The sequence below is a fragment of the Bos indicus x Bos taurus genome, chromosome 4, assembly GCF_003369695.1.
Source record: "Bos indicus x Bos taurus breed Angus x Brahman F1 hybrid chromosome 4, Bos_hybrid_MaternalHap_v2.0, whole genome shotgun sequence".
Lineage (NCBI taxonomy): Eukaryota > Metazoa > Chordata > Mammalia > Artiodactyla > Bovidae > Bos > Bos indicus x Bos taurus.
The window spans coordinates 101,283,872-101,290,314 of NC_040079.1; the positions used below are offsets into that span (position 1 = coordinate 101,283,872).

Genomic DNA, 6,443 nt, shown 5'->3' on the forward strand with positions numbered 1-6,443 from the left:
GGTTTTTCCAGTGGTCATGTATGGATGTGAGAGTTGGACTGTGAAGAAAGCTGAGCACCGAAGAATTGATGCTTTTGAACTGTGGTGCTGGAAAAGACTCTTGAGAGTCCCTTGGATTGCAAGGAGATCCAATTAGTCCATTCTGAAGGAGACCAGCCCTGAGTGTTCTTTGGAGGGAATGATGCTGAAGCTGAAACTCCAGTACTTTGGCCACCTCATGCAAAGAGTTGACTCATTGGAAAAGACTCTGATGCTGGGAGGGATTGGGGGCAGGAGGAGAAGGGGATGACAGAGGATGAGATGGCTGGATGGCATCACTGACTCGATGGACATGAGTCTGAGTGAACTCCAGGAGTTGGTGATGGACAGGGAGGCCTGGTGTGCTGCGATTCATGGGGTCGAAAAGAGTCTGACACGACTGAGTGACTGAACTGAACTGAACTGAACCCACTCCAATACTCTTGCCTGGCAAATCCCATGGACGGAGGAGCCTGGTAGGCTGCAGTCCATGGGGTCGCTAAGAGTTGGACACGACTGAGCAACTTCACTTTCACTTTTCACTTTCATGCATTGGAGAAGGAAATGTCAACCCACCCCAGTGTTCTTGCCTGGAGAATCCCAGGGACGGGGAAGCTTGGTGGGCTGCCATCTATGTCGTTGCACAGAGTCAGACACGACTGAAGTGTCTTAGCAGCAGCAGCATGCCACTAATAAATGGCATATTTTTAAATGATTGATTCTCAATCTTGACTAGATATTAGAACTGCCTATTGTTGTTGTTTGTTTTTGTTTAGTCACTCAGTCATGTCTGACTCTTTGTTAACCCATGGACTATAGCCCATCAGGCTCTTCTCTCCATTGGACTTCCCAGGCAAGAATACTAAAGTGGTTTGCCATTTCCTTCTCCAGGGACTCTTCCCAACCCAGGGATCAAACCTGAGTCTCCTGCATTGACAGGCAGATTCTTTACTGCTGAGCCACCAGGGAAGCCCAAATGAAAGTAATTAATGGTTAATATGAGGATGAGCCCCAAGCCCAGAATGGTGATCATTCTAGGCAAACAGAGCCAGAAATGCAGTTGGTTTAACATTCATAAATCAAGCAGTATACTATACCCTGTTTATAAAATGAGGGAGAAAATTAAATGATCATTTCAATAGATGCAGTAAAAGTATTTTTTAAGATTCAAAGCTCATTTTGAATAAAAGTCTTAGTGGCCAAAGATAAGAAGGGGACATCTCTGATCTGATCAAAGGAACTATAGTGAGCTGAGTTGGGGCCCCAGAGATATTTACACCCTAACCCCAGCCTGTGACTGTGTTATCTCATATGGAAAGGGGACTTCACAGGTGTGGTTAAGGACCTTGAGATGGGAAGATGGTCCTCTATTATGCATGTGAGCCAATATAACCCAAGGATCCCTATTGAGGGAGGCTTGAGAGGAAGAGTGGCTGCAGATGCAGAGCTGGGATGGTGTCAGAGACTGGAAGGTGCTGCTCCTGGGAGTGAATAGATTTTGCTAAATATTAAAAATATGGCAGTCATTAACCCAGAAATTATGGTTAGTAACTTTGGAGTGTGCCTAAGCTTATAAGCGTTTTGTTTTGTTGTTCATTTTTAAACATACCTATGAGAGATACCAGAGAAGGCAATGGCGCCCCAATCCAGTACTCTTGCCTGGAAAATCCCATGGACAGAGGAACCTGGTAGGCTGCAGTCCATGGGGTCACTGAGAGTCGGACACGATTGAACGACTTCATTTTCACTTTTTACTTTCATGCATTGGAGAAGGAAATGGCAACCCACTCCAGTGTTTTTGCCTGGAGAATCCCAGGGATGGGGGAGCCTGGTGGGCTGCAGTCTATGGGGTCGCACAGAGTCGGACAGGACTGAAGCAACTTAGCAGCAGCAGCAGCAGCATGAGAGATACTGATTCATAGCCAGGATTAAAAACTACTTCTTCATTCATTTAAAATTTACTCAGCCAACTTTCATTGAAATCATAAAGCTAGTAGGACTTGAATGTACAATACCTAATACCACACCATCCCTACCTTCATCCTGCCTAGAGAGATAACAAGTTGGGGCTTTGTCTATTTTCTAGTAAAATTTTTGGCATATCAGTTCAGTTCAGTCACTCAGTCGTGTCTGACTCTTTGGGACCCCATGAATCCCAGCATGCCAGGCCTCTCTGTCCATCACCAACTCCAGGAGTTCACTCAGACTCATGTCCATCGAGTCACTGATGCCATCCAGCCATCTCATCCTCTGTCCTCCCCTTCTCCTCCTGCCCCCAATCCCTCCCAGCATCAGAGTCTTTTCCAATGAGTCAGCTCTTTGCATGAGGTGGCCAAAGTACTAGAGTTTCAGTTTTAGCATCATTCCCTCCAAAGAAATCCCAGGGCTGGTCTCCTTCAGAATGGACTGATTGGATCTCCTTGCAGTCCAAGGGACTCTCAAGAGTCTTTTCCAGCACCACAGTTCAAAAGCATCAATTCTTCGGTGCTCAGCTTTCTTCACAGTCCAACTCTCACGTCCATACATGACCACTGGAAAAACCATAGCCTTGACTAGACAGACCTTTGTTGGCAAAGTAATGTCTCTGCTTTTGCATATGCTATCTAGGTTGGTCATAACTTTCCTTCCAAGGAGTAAGCGTCTTTCAATTTCATGGCTGCAGTCACCATCTGCAGTGATTTTGGAGCCCAGAAAAATAAAGTCTGACACTGTTTCCACTGTTTCCCCATCTATTTCCCATGAAGTGGTGGGACCGGATGCCATGATCTTCGTTTTCTGAATGTTGAGCTTTAAGCCAACTTTTTCACTCTCCACTTTCACTTTCATCAAGAGGCTTTTGAGTTCCTCTTCACTTTCTGCCATAAGGGTGGTGTCATCTGCATATCTGAGGTTATTGATATTTCTCCCAGCAATCTTGATTCCAGCTTGTGCTTCTTCCAGTCCAGCGTTTCTCATGATATACTCTGCATATAAGTTAAATAAGCAGGGTGACAATATACAGCCTTGACGAATTCCTTTTCCTATTTGGAACCAGTCTGTTGTTCCATGTCCAGTTTTAACTGTTGCTTCCTGACCTGCATACAAATTTCTCAAGAGGCAGATCAGGTGGTCTGGTATTCCTATCTCTTTCAGAATTTTCCACAGTTTATTATGATCCACACAGTCAAAGGCTTTGGCATAGTCAAATGTTGCTTGGCCTTAAAAATAGCATGTTTACTATTATGAAACAGCTGATCTCTGTTCCTTGTCCCAGGAGTGCCTATGAAATATTTTTAGTGTAAAACAGCATCATTCCATTAGTCTTTTGTGTATTCCCTTCGTTTTTAGGTGTTTACTTTCTAATAAGTGTCTTTGGTATAATATAAGTTTCAACATAGAGTGAAATTTTCATTCACTTAATACGTGACTACGTCAATTCCCTTTATTTGCATATATACTGAAATGCAGTGAATTTTGATTTCATAAAATCAGGTTTCACAAGATTTTTTTGCCAAAGAGAATAATAAATGTATATTGCCTGATTGTGTCATACTCATAGATATACATAATCGAGGTAATGATAATAACCTATTCAAGAGAAACAGCCCTATAAACTTCAAAATAGCCAGATACTTAAGTCCCTTGTTATCACTTGATGAACCAAAGTTCCCTTTAGTTAATTTAGTTAATAAAAATTGTGTAAGCCTGAATGAAGCAGCTTAGCAGAACAGCAATACTGACAAGACATCATCTTACACCATTAGCTAACACGGGCATGAAGGCAGTGACCATCTACAGTGTGTGAAATGCCACAGGAAGTCATCAACAGGGGAGGGGAGTTATGTCAGTCCAATTTCTTCAAGAACACTATGTAGGGTTTCAGCTTCCTCCTGCAGCAGATCAGCCTGCTCAGTTGCTTTAAGGACATTCTTGGGTATTTCCTGAACTTCTCCTCCCAAAAGAAACTCATCCAAAACAAAATAAGCCTTCTCAAAATTAAAAATGGTATCAGATTCGCACACACTGCCAAAATACTTGTCAAGTAATTCCACATAACGATGAACTATTTCCAGGGTAATTAGTTCATTATCCTGATCCTCAATAGCACAGCAAAAATACAGACTGGCATATTTTTGTAAACAATCTTCAGATCTCGCCACTCAAGAAAGCTGCACATTTTAGGTTTCCATGCTAAAACGGTTTGAAGAAGTTCTCTTGTGATCTTTTTCTTCTCTTTGTCTGATAATGGGACACATCACCTCCGTAGTTGAAGCTTTCCCTGACGACTAAAGAGCAACATAAACTGCATGGCAGCCGCGGGTCACGGGCGGGGCATGGCTTGGCCGCAGCGGCGGCGGCGACTGAGGGGCAGCCCCTGTCGCTGAGCTGAGGAAGAGAAGCTGTCTTGCTGTCACTTTATAGATTATTTTGGGGAAATACAGAGTTCTTAACGTCTCTTGTATTTTTAGATTACTGTGTTTCTAAGTCTTTAGGAAAGACCTTTATACTGTTGGCTGCTGCTGCTGCTGCTACTAAGTCGCTTCAGTCATGTCCGACTCCTGCGACCCCATAGACGGCAACCTACCAGGCTCCGCAGTCCCTGGGATTCTCCAGGCAAGAACACTGGAGTGGGCTGCCATTTCCTTCTCCAATGCATGAAAGTGAAAAGGGAAAGTGAAGTCGCTCAGTCATGTCCGACCCTCAGCGACCCCATGGATTTCAGCCTACCAGGCTCCTCTGTCCATGGGATTTTCCAGGCAAGAGTACTGGAGTGGGCTGCCATTGCCTTCTGTGTGTACTGTTGGAGAAGTCAGCTATTAGAATGCTTGGCGCTCCCATTGCTATGTCTGAAGGAATAGCTGTTAACCAACTGAATGTACAATGAATAAGTTGGTATGTTAAATATGTGACCATAATACTTCTGTGCTGATTGACTAGATAAGAATAGGCACGTGACTCAAGGGGTTCCCTGTCATAATCCATTCTTGGTCAATTAGTTTCATTCTCTAAGGAATTTAAGTTAAAGAATATTGGGTAAATATTTACAGCTGAAATGTAGAGATCATTACATAAAGCGGAGTTGGTGGTTCAGAACATGTTTAAAAATCATTTGACTATTTATGGATCATGCCATGTCCAAGTGACTAGAACTCCCCACTCCTTAGCTTATATCATTTGCTTTATTCCTTTAAAGTAGATTTCTGACCCCCATACACATTTGTTTGCATTCCATGAAGTGGAGGACATCTGAGGTGGCTGGGCTGCCATCTGCAGCCTTTAGAAATTAAAGAAGAAGTGGTTAAAACATTGGTATTTGGGCTGGCTTTCTGGACATTCACCTGAACACCAGAAGAAAGAAAAAGGCAGCTGCCAGGAAAATACATTAAAAGGAAATGAGCTTAACTTTGTATTAAAAATATATTGGCTATTTTTGCTTTTGGTAAGATCAAAAGCAGTTACCCACTTTATCAGAGAATTAAAAACCCTTCAGGTGAAGTTCTGACTGTTGGTACCTTCAGTTCAGTTCAGTCGCTCAGTGGTGTCCTACTCTTTTCGACCCCATGAATTGCAGCACGCCAGGCCTCCCTGTCCATCACCAACTCCAGGAGTTCACTCAGACTCATGTCCATCGAGTCTGTGATGCCATCCAGCCATCTCATCCTCTGTCATCCCCTTCTCCTCCTGCCCCCAATCCCTCCCAGCATCAGAGTCTTTTCCAATGAGTCAACTCTTCACATGAGGCGGCCAAAGTACGGGAGTTTCAGCTTTAGCATCATTCCTTCCAAAGAAATCCCAAGGCTGATCTCCTTTAGAATGGACTGGTTGGATCTCCTTGCAGTCCAAGGGATTCTCAAGAGTCTTCTCCAACACCACAGTTCAAAAGCATCAGTTCTTCAGCACTCAGCTTTCTTCACAGTCCAACTCTCACATCCATGCATGACCACTGGAAAAACCATAGCCTTGACTAGACGAACCTTAGTGGGCAAAGTAATGTCTTTGCTTTTGAATATGCTATCTAGGTTGGTCATAACTTCCTTCCAAGGAGTAAGCGTCTTTCAATTTTATGGCTGCAGTCACCATCTGCAGAGATTTTGGAGCCCAAAAAATAAAGTCTGATACAGTTTCCACTCTTTCCCCATCTATTTCCCTTGAAGTGATGGGACCAGATGCCATGATCTTCATTTTCTGAATGTTGAGTTTTAAGCCAACTTTTTCACTTTCCTCTTTCACTTTCGTCAAGAGGTTTTTTAGTTCCTCTTCACTTTCTGCCATAAGGGTGGTGTCATCTGCATATCTGAGGTTATTGATATTTCTCCCAGCAATCTTGATTCCAGCTTGTGCTTCTTCCAGCCCAGCATTTCTCATGATGTACTCTGCATATGTTAAATAAACAGGGTGACAATATACAGCCTTGATGAACTCCTTTTCCTATTTGGAACCAGTCT

General features: G+C 43.4%; 1 pseudogene; it reads right to left on the minus strand.

Annotated features, from left to right (window-relative positions):
- Window positions 1-3,718: 3,718 nt before the first annotated feature.
- Window positions 3,719-4,306, minus strand: LOC113891909 (annotated as a pseudogene).
- Window positions 4,307-6,443: the final 2,137 nt, after the last annotated feature.